The sequence below is a fragment of the Zeugodacus cucurbitae genome, chromosome 2 (genome assembly GCF_028554725.1).
Source record: "Zeugodacus cucurbitae isolate PBARC_wt_2022May chromosome 2, idZeuCucr1.2, whole genome shotgun sequence".
Lineage (NCBI taxonomy): Eukaryota > Metazoa > Arthropoda > Insecta > Diptera > Tephritidae > Zeugodacus > Zeugodacus cucurbitae.
This window is the reverse complement of record NC_071667.1, coordinates 81,262,484-81,276,591: the sequence shown is the minus strand read 5'-3', so window position 1 is coordinate 81,276,591 and position 14,108 is coordinate 81,262,484.

The following is a 14,108-nucleotide window of genomic DNA, read 5'->3' as shown; positions in this document are numbered from 1 at the left end:
TCCTTCACTGATTGAGAAGAAATCCTACGAAACAGTGTATTCATTTTTAGTGAAAGCTCCTAAACTATCAAAGTTCTCTGAGCACATTTGTAGGTTTCAGAGATGAAAAAAAATGAGCTATATAACTTTTATATTAATTGCAGTTACTTGGTAGTCTACTCATCAAAGGCCAATATATCGAAGCATATTTTATTATAACCCATAATTTTCGAAGTAATTTGAAACCTTGCTCAGATCTAGTAGTTTTTAAGCCACCGAAATTGTGAACATCATAGCGTAAAGTGGCTCAAGTCAATCGGCATGATATAGCCCATATTTGTTACACAATTTCAGGATAAATACTACAAATATGAAGAAGGAATTATTCAAGTATGTAACGAAGGTGTATATACGGCAGGAATATGGACCCTGCTTGAAGAATTGAATTGTCATCGAAGGCATCTAATGGGAGGCCCAGAAAACGAGCTGGAGTAGGACCAAAAGAAAATTGTTGTTAGATGAATGGCGTTATTTGGGCAAGCTAAGAAGTAGTTAGTGTCACCCTTTGCCTTTTGTTGAGGTAAGCAGGCTTTACCTGCTATAGTATACAGAATGAAGTTGTGCAAGGGTCACTTTAATTACGCGAGGCGATTCTAGCTCGGTGTCTGCGATGAGAGGTAATTTGACTCCAATGACGTCCTTCACTGGAATGGAGACAATAATGGTGGTAATTTTTCCTTTGTGATTGGGGTTCAGTAGTTTTCAGTAGCTAGTCGCGTCCGAAGTCTAGTCGGTATAGTGCTGTATGTCGTTGACGTTTTCAGGCATGTAATCTTGATCTGGCTTCCACGCTCATACCTAACAAAATTTTTTACAATCCAAAATTAGTTACGAAATTTTTATTTATCACAATCAGGCCATCTCTCTTTATCTCCTTTTTAGTTCTGGTGTAAATTCTGCCAAACAAGCGATATTTGTTCTGTGAATATTTTCAGGGGTATGTGACTTTCAAAGCTTGAAGAGTAGTAAAACCGGAACGAACAAATAGTATAAATAAATATATTGTACTGGAAAAATAAGAAATAACACTTTGCTGTGTGCATTCAGCTATCAAATTTAGAGCTCAAACATAGCGAGTGGTGGAATGGCGAATCGAACATGTCTATTGAAATGCATTACTTACCTCATGTTCTCAACACACAAATAATAATACAGTTGGGCATATTTATTTTTTATGATATATTTTCTTTAAATAATGTAACATCGTTTTATTCTCACGCAAAGAACTATTTTTTTTCATTTATAGTTTTATCATAATTGTATTCATCTCATATTCTGACTCATTTTATCATTTCTTCATTACTAATTTCATTTCATTTCATTTTTATTTTATTTTTATTTTCTTTTATGCCTTAGTGTTGTGTGATTGTTATTATAAATATTATCATTAGCTTATTATTAGTATTGGTTTGAAGTTATTAGTTTATCATTTAATAATTATTTATTTGCCATTTCATATTTTTGACTTGACTATGAATGAAAACGCAACTTCACACATTACATACTTAAATCATTAATTAAATCAACTCATTGTTTCCCATAATAATAGTAATAATCAATAATAATAATAATAATAATTAATTATTATTTTAATGCTAGTTTTGTGTGTGTTGCTAATGGTATGACTCATACTATTTCACTGTGGAATTCAACATATTTTCATAATTTTTTTTTTTTCATTTTATTTTTTATTTTTTCTTTTTGCTATATATTTTTTTATTTAATATATAGTTCCTCTTTCTGAAGTGTTTGCGCTTGCGCCTTGTCACCTTTCAATTTGTTAATTAATTAATTTTACTATATACGCACGTAGTATATGTATGTATGTATGCAATTATGTATATTAAGTATGTGTATGCACTATATATATATGTATGTATTCATAATTAAACTTTAATGAATGAATGCCTTGCTGTAATTATGCATAAACGATTCTTGCGATTGTATACATATGTGCTATTTGCCTTTTTTGACTATTTCTTTATTTTTATTTTTTATTTTTTTTCTTTATTTAATTACTCAGTTTCGCTTAGTAAAACAATACAAATATTCCCATACACTGTGTTAGTCAATAATTTTTGTTTTGGGTATATTTTTTAGGTTAATTTATATTTTAATATTTTTTTTTTGTTTTTTTCTTTATATTTTTTTACACTACAATACAACTGCTTAATCATCAATTCTTCAATTAGTGGCAGTGGTAGACCAGAGTAAGTATATGTTTATTCCCCGCTTTGCTCTCGGACCTGCGCTAGATGTGCTCTTAACTGTGCTCTCGATTCTTCGCTACTTTATTACTATCTTCTCCCATTCTCTTTTCATCCCTTCACTTCTTTTGCTAATTGATTGACTGTTCTGACTAGACCGTTTACCCGGAAATATTATGCATACCGTTATTATATTTTGTTATTGTTGTGATTTTCTTGTTGTTGTTGCTTTTTTCGTTTTTGTTTTATTTATTTAAATCTACTGTTTTCGCATATTTGTTCGATAGAATAATTTATTGCTATTTATCTTTGCTATTTAGTTTCGGTGTCGAAATGCTTTTTATCATTAATGACTCGCTCTTCTATTCGTTCGTTATTCATTTAACTACGATTTTTCGCTTTTTGTACGCGTATGCTATGTTGTTGGGGGTTCTCTTCTGCTTTTTCTTCTTCTACTTTCGAGTGTTTCAGCTGTGACATAAACTTGAGTTGTTTGAGGGCAACAAAAATGTTTAATTCATTACTGTTTATTTAACTACTCACATTTTTTTTCACTAAGTTAAAAACTAACACACATTTTTTTTGGTGGGACACAAATCAATATTTTATATAACCGTAATTCTTTATAAAGTGGTTGCTTTAGAGGTTTTTTGATGTCAATTATTCTTGCTCTATGTTGCGCTATTTTTATATGAATTCAAAAAATAGTTAGTTGAAATGCTTAAAAAGGTTTTTTTGCGATTTTAGAATGGTAATATTTCAAAGAGTTCCTAATTAATTACAAGTAAGTCGGTCAATTAACGCGTCTACTTTAAAGGAACGTACGAAACTATTCATTATTGTAATTAAATATTAATTTTTTTTATGAAAAGAGCTCATATTTTATTGTATGAAATATTTAACGAATTTACTTGAACATGATATTGTCTGTAATGTTTTCAAAATACTTAGAGATATCATTCTTCAATCCAAATAAAGCTTTTAAATTTAGTTGCCGATCCAAATGATTACTAATTTCAGTAATCGTAATAATTAATTTAATTTACATTACATTATTAAAATAATAAATGTATTTTATCAATGAAAATCAATACTGCGAAAGTAATCATAAAAAAAATTACATTTTATAATTACTTTATCATTTAAATATTTTCTCAACTAAGTAACAACAGTAAAGTAATATAAATGCTTACTAAAGTTCGGTAATTGTCAAAAGTCTTTACATAAATTAAATATTTACCGCTTTCCCGTTATAAATTTAGTATAGATTACTTTTCGATTACTTTTGATTATTTTTTTATTGGTGTCCTAATGGTTAAAAACATACTTTTTAATATTACTGGTAATCGGCTACAAACAATAGAAAATCTGCTAATTAACCACTGAAAGAAGTTTAAAAATAAAGTAATTTAAAAAAATTTAAGTAATCATTGCAATTAATAACACAGGTCCACAAAAAAAATCGTTGAAAGGTTCCTTTGACCAAACATGGTGTATCATATGTATTTTGGGCCGCTGAAACCGAATCTGAAGTCCGTTTTTCTCCATCACGTCAGGATTTTTTCCTAACCTCAAAATACATGTCGGATTTTACTTGATAGAAAAAAATTTAAAAATATTAACGGATTAATTTTGGGATTAATTTTGGGATCGAGGGGTTTTTAGGGTCGCTGATCACTTATTTAAAGTCAGATTTTCAAAGTACAAAATAGAAAATTCAATATGGATTTTTACAAAACTTAGTATCTGTGAGTTTTTGAGCTCGCTAACTGTGATTTTGAAATCAGATTTTCAAAAGCAATTGCTAATATTAGTTCAGGACTTCCTTTATTTTACAATTACCTCCATTCAGCTATATACTCAGATCATTCGAGAAGCAAACATTAGTTTCATGCGTTTCTTCAGTTGCAATGAACATCTCAGGAATATATCTTTTGGAGTCCAATCATTGACGATGTCACTAGTTTCTATGCCGAAAACTTTCGTATTTAGATTTTAGAGTATCTGCAAATTTTTTTCGGATTCTACTTATAACGTATTATCCACAAACGACATAGAAATTGTCTTTCATTTTGCAAAATATTTTTCTTGTAGCATTATACTCATCAAAGGTCTAAAATGGGATTAGGGTCACGTACACGTACAACTAAACCCATTGCAGGCTCACCTTAAGGAGCGTGATCCAGGGACTCTGCCGGATCACGGAACAACTCCGTTGCCCGCCGTCACCACGTGGAGGTGCCCTGGATGCAGGCACACGATATAATTTGTAGGCAGCGGCCCTAAAAACTTCTAGATATATACTAAGTTTTGTGAACATTAAAGAAATTTTTATACATCCGACAGCCATATTGGATCCGCCATTTTGTATTTTGAAAATTTGTCTTTAATTTTGTAATCAGGGACCCCTCAAAACCCCTCTATTCCAAAATTAAGCTAAATCGGTAAATATTAAATTTTTTTCTGTCAAGTAAGCTCCGACAAGCATTTTGAGGTTAGGAAAAAATCCTGACGTGATGGAGCAAAACGGACTTCAGATTCGGTTTCAGCGGCCCAAAATACATATGCTACACCATGTTTGGTCAAAGGAACCTTTCATCGATTTTTTTTTTTTGTGGACCTGTGTAATCATTACTGCTCTAAATTATCTGCTGTTTGTGGCAAACTGCTCTAAATTAATAACAAATATTACATTCGATGGCATGGTGTAATCAATGAAATGAATCAATTACATGTAATGATTACTGTACAATGGTTAGAAGCTATTTTATTTAAAAAACGGAGAAAATTTTAACAGCTAATATTTTGAATGATACAAGTACATATGCCGAGACTTATGTAGTGAATGAAGGAGATTATTTTATACAAGCTTTTGAATGAAAAGTTTTGTATAGTTAAAAGTATAATACGACTGAGCTTTATATAAACTGTTATATATTATTCGTAGTTAAGAGATAGGTTTATCAGATCAATCCAATAAAAGTTATGATATCAGACAGAAAACTAATATCAATAATTGAAATAATTAATTCTGAAAGATGTTAAAAATGTTGACTACTAGAGAGTCCTCAAGCCAAAATTGGTGCAAATAACTGTATTCGAATTACTACAAAACCGATCTTCATAAAATATTCAGTCTTGCTTTGTTCTTTTGTAATTAGTTTGAATGGGATTGTTTGTTGCATTGATCCTGAAACTGGTTACTCAATTGTGCGATTAGGTTTAGAAACTAAAAACAACGGTAAATACTTTTTAAAAGGTTTTTAGAACTATTACATAATACGTATGTTTTTAAAACTATTACGCAATGCTTTTATGGGGAGTAATGTTCGCTTATACTGAGACTAAGACCCTGAGCAATTCTCCACCTAGAGTTTCATATTATTCTATAAGCTGACCATTATTTTCGCATGTATAATATATTTACTTTTGATGAAACTTATAATTTATTGATTTATTCTTCTTTTATTTGTAAGTTTAAACGGGCTTACAGTTTATTTTAAATCCAATGAATTGTATGAAAGTAAAAGCTTAAATCTTAGAGCGCATGTCTTTAAAAACATTTTTTAAAATTCACCTGTGTTTTGAAATGCAATTCATAAGAATAAACACACATATCTATGACGCATAGAGAAAATAAGGCATTTCACTCATCTGAAAGCATACTTTTGCGTGTTGAAAGCAAGTTATAACGGTAAATAATAATTCCCTTCGTAGCGTTCAATAATTGTGTAATTATAATCTAGGCACATTCAATACATACACAATTCATTACATTCAATACAATATGTAAACACTATAATTGCATTCTATATTCACGTTTCCATTGAATTTTTCTATATGTCCATTCAGCTAAAGTTAATCTATTCATATTCAACTACAATACGTTTTAATTATATGTAAGTAATGTATAGCTGTTAATCTATATACTTTCGATAATTTACGCAATATCATACAACAATGTTTTTTCAATAATACATATCATAAATTATATATGCGGTGACACACTTCGTATGTTCGTCACGACGTTCGTTCATTTACGAGTAGTAACTTAGGTGAAATAGGAAACTCATTACTACTTAATTAATTACTTAAAATACAAAGTGTAAAGCGTTTGCAATTAACTGTTGATTTCTGTTGATTATTGTGTGGAGATTTTTTTTACAGAAAATTTTGTTTTTTTTTTTTCATAAAATATATTTTTAATACAAAATATGAAAGGAATTGGATATTCTATTGAAGTCGTCGAACAAATTGAAAAGAAAAGTGAGAAATGTATTCCTGGCTGGAATCACGGTTCCTTAATTTAAAAAAGAAATACTCTCGACCATAATTTTCTCAAGCAATCATGCTAAAGATGCAACCCTGAAAACAATTTGAGTTAAGCTCTACGAAATTCGAAATTAGCTCACTGTACATATAGAACGCTTAGCGCATGTTTTTTCGTATTTGAGAGATTGCATATTTCTAATCAACCCACTTTATTACGGTTTGAAATTTTCGGAATTTAGTTTCGAATAAAAAATTTACGAGGTAAATTTTCGAAAACTTCAACTAATACAATTTAGTATTTTCGTAAACACTTTATTACGGTTTTAAAATTTCGAAATTTAATTTTGAAGTCGAACTTCGAAAACATCGACTAAACCTTTTTAGTATTTTAGTAAATACTTAATTTCGGTATTAAATTTTCGAAGTCGAATTTCGAACGAAAATTTTTCGAAGTCTAAATTCGAAAAACACAAATACCATTTTAGTAATTTTTTGACGTTTTGTATTTTTTGAATTTGAAAAATACAAATATCGAAAATTCGAAAATGTTTTCGAAACTGTCTGATGACCTAATTACTATTGATCTCAATTCAAAATTTTCGAACTCTAAGTTCGAAAAAAACAAATAACGTTTTGTATTTTTTGAACTTGAAAAATACAAATATCGAAAATGTTTTCGAAACTTTCAGATGATCTAATTACTATTGATCTCATTTTGAAATTAAAAGTACAGAGTATTCAGTGAATTATTATAATAATCGGACGACACGATAGAATATCAGCAATGAAATATTAGATAAATAAAGATTAAAAAAAATAAAGGCAAAACATATTTCGACTTCGCTTTCACATGAAATTTGTTATTATTATTTTTTTTTCTTTTGAAATTTCTCTCTTTATGAAATTTGTGTTGCGTTTGTTTGATATTTAACTGGAATGTTTGAGTAGTAGATGTAAGCAAATATATAGTTTTTTACTTTAAATTTATTTTCGAAATTTCGTTATTGCAAACTTTTTTCGCCAAATCTTCATAACAGTTAATTGTCTGTTCCTCATGTGCATGCTGATTGCAATTATTGTTAATTTCATACTTGCTGCACTTCTTAGTTTCGTTTGCTACATATGTTAGATATCTATATTTATGTAGTATATTTGCGTGTTTGCTTTTGTTTTTTTTTGCGTAATTTTTTCCACTTTTTTAGTTCTAAATAGTTGTTGTAATACAATATGTTCTTTGCAATTCAATTTCGTTTGGAATTTATTTGTTTTTTTGTTTTTGTTTTTGTATATTCATCTATGTAATTACGTCAATAATATTGATAAGATGAGTTTAAATAACTAGATAATCAATTTTTCATTTATATTATATACCATATTATGCATTACTATTCATAAATGTACGATATGACACAGTGATATTCAATAATATATATATATATGCAGTAATTATATATATTATCAAGCAAAGCTCAGAACAACACCACAATGTAAGCGCGCGCAAGCGTGTGTTTGTGTATATGCGCATGAACATAATATAAATCTGTTGGAATTGTAGCGTGAAAAAAATTAGAAACAAGAATATTCATTTTTTTAAGTTTTAGTTGAGTAATTACGGTATTATTTATTTTAAATACCGAAAAAAAAAACACTCACAATGCCACGCCTCTTCGTCCATTTACCCCCCAAATGCAACACTTTGCCAGCAAACGGTCCACAACTTCACTTTTCACCACCACTTGTAACGATAGTTGACCTCTCCGCCGTCAACACCACCGCCACCAATCGCCACCGCATGCAGCGCCTTGGTGTATGTTAAATTATCCACCAAATGTCGCGCAAACACAACGCTATTTATCTATTTTTTTAATATTAATATTCATTTAACTATGCAAGCGTCGTAAGTTCGCCTCTATCGGGATTTCTTTACTGTACCGTATTCTATTCAATTGCGACCTAGTTAAAAACAATTCAACTATTTGGGAAATCCTCGGTAACATATAACTCTCTTTAAATGCACACATATTTATTTTTCAATTACTTATTTTAATTTTAATTTTTTTTTTTTAATTTTCTTGTTGTTATTAATTTTTTATAACTCCCCTGCCCGTCATTTGATTTAGCGTACTCTTCGCATAGTCATATTTAAGTTACATAAGTTATTTTAGAAATTCAATGCACATCATATTCAGCTAAAAAGTAATTCATTTGCTACACAGTATTTCTTTCAGAATATTTACATATGCAACACTCAGCTAATTAAATTTATTTTATGTTTTTATTTAACTTGTGGATTCTATCCGGTTTTTGGATTTTCTTAGCTTTCAATTTTGAAAGCATTTTTTTAACTGAAAAAAAACTGATGTATTAGGTAGCAATAATGGCGGAAAATATGCGGCACCTAATTGGCATTAAAAATATTTATAACAGCACTTTCAGTAATATGACGTGCTAATAAAAGTCTGTGTTTTTTATGATAATAAGCTTTATGAAGAAATAAACAGTTGTGTTCACTTTGTCATAAGAATTAATAGAAATCAGAGAAGAAATATTTTCAGATCAAAAAAATTAATTTAATTATTAAATACGATTAAAAAATATTTTGATAAAACAAATAAAAAAATTAAAGTTATTTGCTTTTATTCAATTCGAAAATCTCATCTATAACCTTAGCTATGACAATTCTATATTTCTTTGATGAAGGGAACCTTCTTAAATGTCTTAAATATATTATAAGAAGCGTTATTTAAAAAATGTAATAAAAATTGTTTGGTATCGAATCTGAAAATTCAGAATAATAAATAAATCATATTATTAAACTGTTGGTGATTATGGTTCCCCATGTTCGAAAGATATTACTAATACATTTTCATACAATTATTAGTATAAACACTTTAAAGAAAATCAGGAAATGGTATTGAATACCTGAAAAAAACTCCTTTTGACCAGAATTATTAGGTCTACAACTTTGCTTCGACCGTTTTCCAATAGATGTCTATAGGGTCAAGCACAGGTCGATTAAATCCATTTAATCGTTTTATATCGATCTTGGACATTTGTATCAACATTAACCCAACAAAATATTTGCAGAGATCTGTTTGCATCCCAAACTTATTCTCAACTGTCAAAATGTCACTTCTTGAGCTGAATTCTCGACATTTGCACGGAATACGCATGCTGCCAGAAAGATGGTCAAAAGTAGTAGCTAGCGACGGCCAATACTTTGAATAACATTTTTGTAACCGTTTTTATACAAAAAAAACCTTAAATTTACATATAACAAGAAGTGTATGGGACTCCATAATAATTTAGAAGGTTGTCGAGATTTTGCAAAATAATTTGGCCAACTTACTTTGTTAATTTCAGGCGGTACATATATATCATAAAATGGTATTAATTTATGGTTATGTTAAAATGATCATTGATATCGGTATTACAGTACAGCTCAGAGCTCAATATAAACGAAGATTTATTTCGAGTATCAAGCTCGAGCGTGTTCAGGAAAGTGGTTTAGTGGTTTTTTAATTAATTTCATTAATCAAATTCACAATTCTGACATTCTCAAAACGAATATCTCTTATTTATTCCGATAAGTTTATATTGCGAATAAACGGCATTCTCGCAGATAACGGCTCTATTTATTTTAAAATTTAAAAAGAACTAATTTTGAAGCATTTTTGAAGGTTTGTTTTTCATATTTGAGGTATCACATAGTTCTAATAGATAAAGTGGTTATGAAATGATGAAATGAAACTTTCATTTCGGTATGAAATTTTCACAAATAGTTTCGAATTAAAATTTAATAAATAAATACTAAGATTTCGAAATCGATTTCGGAAAACATCAACTAATATTATTTTAATAATTTAGTATACACTTTATTACTGTTGTTTTCTAAAACTAGTTTCGAATTAAACTTTTTTCGTAAACGATTTTTGAAAACATCAACTAACTCCATTTAACTAGTTTTTTGACAGATTGGTATTTTTTGAATTCGAAAACAACAAATATCGGATTTTCGATACTATCTGAATATCTGATTTCTGATGATCTCAATTTTAAAAAGAGGGTTAAAGAGTAGTCATTGAAAAATTAACGCACAAACTATTTATGTTAAATAAACTTGCACGAAATTATGTGAAGTGCACGACACTTCACGAAGATAGAAACAAATAAAAGTTTAAAGCTCCTCCTTTCCAAAAAGCGTGATGAACATAATAAATAGTGAAGTTTTTACTGACTTCAAAAGCTCATTGGAATCATTTGTCGACAATTGAAGAGGCTAAATATTGGATCTGGTTAACTGTAACTCAAGTAAGGTAAAAATAAGTTTGCTAGTAAAATTCATGAAAAAACTAAATTATTTTGAGAAATATTATGAAGAAAATTTCTTCCTAAATCCATCCATTTATAATTTTATTTGTATTTTTGGATTTTTTTTTTATAAATTTATTTTAACTATTTAATTGCGATTTCATTTGAGAAGGATCAAGTATTAAAAATATATATTATAATCCATAAATATATATGCATAATACCTTTACTGACAATGTGAACGCAACTCTTTTTAAATTAATTTTTGAATGTATGGATGTATGTACAATAATAATAATAATCAAATAATAAAAATTATGATTTTCTTTTCACTGTTAATTTTTACACTTTCCCGCAAACAGCTACAATACTTTGCTAATTACATATGTATGTATTTACTCCTCATTTGTTCCCTTTGCTATTACATATGTACGTGTATGTATTGATAATGGGCTGATTAACATTTAAAAACGCATTTTATTCACTCACAATAGTTAACAATTAACATAAACAATATATATGTATGTATGTATGTACGTATCTATGTGTCTATACAATTTACATATTTATTTACTGGTGTATATGAATTTATGCTCTGGTTAAAATCAATAAATATTTCTGTTTGTATGACTATGAATTAAATTTAATATAATTGATGCTACGTTCGTGCGCTAGGCGTCTAGCAAAGTTTTTGGTTTTTGGTTTAGGTAGGTAATTCAATTCAATTACTTTTTTAATTATTTTTTTATTTTTTACTTTGATATATTTTATTTATTTAATTAATTTAATTAATTTATGGCAAATTCATACTTCGTTTTTTTCAGTTTGGTGTTTTGTTTCAAAATCTTTCTATTAGGAAGTTGTACTGTTATCGGCAATAATAAAGTTGATGTGTCCCAATGTTGATATCGATTACCCGTTACATTGCAGTAATGCAGTTCTAATAATGTTTAATGATTTGTATTTGAATGGAGTTAAAAAAATAAATAAATTTTGTTTCTTGTTGCCCTGAAACCAATTGCATGTTGATTTGTAATCTTATGGGTTTCTGCATTGTAATCAAAAAATAATTTATTTTATCTACCTTGGGCTTTAATCAATATTGCTTCGAAATTGGTTTCACTTACTTAGGATTTTTGTATTTTCAATTTTATACTTCGGCTAAATATTTTTAACTACAATACATATTTACGCTTTCAATATTACATACATACATTAAATTAGTATCTACATGTTCGTCTATATATATATACTCATATATATATGTATCTGTATATATTTATCTAGGAGCTCTAAATGCACTAACAATGCAAAGTAAATTTCTGAAAGGCCAAAATATTACCGCTAAGTATGTGTTTGTATGTGTGTAGTAATTGTAAGTCTAGGTAATGTAATTAATAATAATAAATGCCTATAAGTACATACTAAAGCTAGAAATAATAATCAGAAGACCTCTCTTTTGCATAACGGCGTGCTGGCTAAAGCATGGTGACATACATACAGATTTAACTTTAACTATACACACTAGGAATTTATCAATTTTTACACTAAGCTAACTGTATTTTTACTGCACACGTATGTATGTATATGCATGTATGGTAAATGAAAAACACCAATAAGTTGCTTAACACATTTTAGTTAGTATTTACAAGTTTCATAATTGTTAGCGATTATTTAATCTGGATTTTACACTGGATTATATATACCTATATACTTGTTTTATAATTAGACTAGTTAAATTGTTAAGTGTTTAGTGAAGCTTTAATGAAGACCTCTCTAGGCTTAGATTGTAATTTCCCTAACACTTGAAGTTGAAACAATTTAATTTTTTTTTTGGATGTGAGCGTAGAAAGACAAGACAAGAGATGGAAGTAGTTTATCAAAATAGGAGTATTGAGAAAAGTTTCATAAGAAATTATTAAAAATGTATCTGAAGCACTATATAGAAACACCAATTAATGAATTCGTTACGTAACGTAAGTATGAATAAATAGTTCAGCTATGAGTTAGCTGTTTTTAAGAGTTTTTACCAAGCTTTGAATAACTTCTGACACGATTGTGTAGTCTTACTTTAAGAGCTTTGGCAACGCTTTTTAGAGCTTTCGTAATCAAACATCAGCTCTGAATGAGAAATTTGTAAGAGCTTTAACAAAGCTTTCGAAGCTTTCGGCAGCCATTTATTTTTACCAAGCTTTGAAGAATTTCTGATACACTTCCATCAAACATCCGCTCTGAATCAGAAATTTGTAAGAGCTTTAACAATGCTTTTGAGAGCTTTCTACAGCCATTCACTTTTACCAAGCTTTGAAGAAGTTCTGATACACTTCCATAGTCAACGATCGGCAGCTTAAGAAAAACTTCCGATACAGTTTCATAATCTAACAGCTGCTCCGAATTGGAAATTTTTAAGAGCTTTCACAAAGCTTTAACGAACATTTTCTTTTCCTTAGCTTTGAAGAACTTCCGATGCGAATTAAAACTTTTTTAAACGTTTTAACAAAACTTTTTAGAGCTTTCGTTACCCTTTCACTTTTACAAAGCTTTGAAGAGCATCCGATATGCTTTCTTTAGCTAACAGCAGCACTGTGTTAGAAATGTTTATGAGCTTTTACAAAGCTATTGAGAGCTTTCACGAGCTTTTTCATAGCTTTACAGAGCTTTTGCTTTTTACTCAGAAATTTTATATGTAGCGAAATACAAAAAAATTTTCAAATCAAATGCTTTAGAAATACTTAAAAGCTCACGCTAAAGATTTTCTTACACAAAAATGCAAAAAAAAAATAAACATAATTACAGTTATAACTATGGTTTTCATCTTTATACACAATATTCGTTTCTCTTCTTCTTCTTCTACTTTTGCATAATTTGTGTACACACTTACATACTATATGTAGCATATCTATGTTTTTTATGTATATGTATTTAGTTAGTACATTGTATGTATGTATATCAGACTTTATTCATATTCAACTGACATCCGTGTTTCACGTGTACAACTGTCTGTATGTAAGTATGTATGTGTGTGTGTGTAATTTATTTTATTTTCTTCTTTTTTTTGCTGCAATTTTTCGTCGTCTGTATGTATAACTGCTAATTATAAAGATAAATTCTTGAAATTTTCGTTTCGCATATACGCCAGTTGCTAGATGCTAGAGAGCCTATTCTGTTACCATCGACACGCCCACTCGCGCTGTCGCTCAGTCAAGCGATTTCTTTTGTTTTTTTCTGTATTTTATATTTTTACGAATAAACCACTCAAAAAATCTCGCGTACTCATTA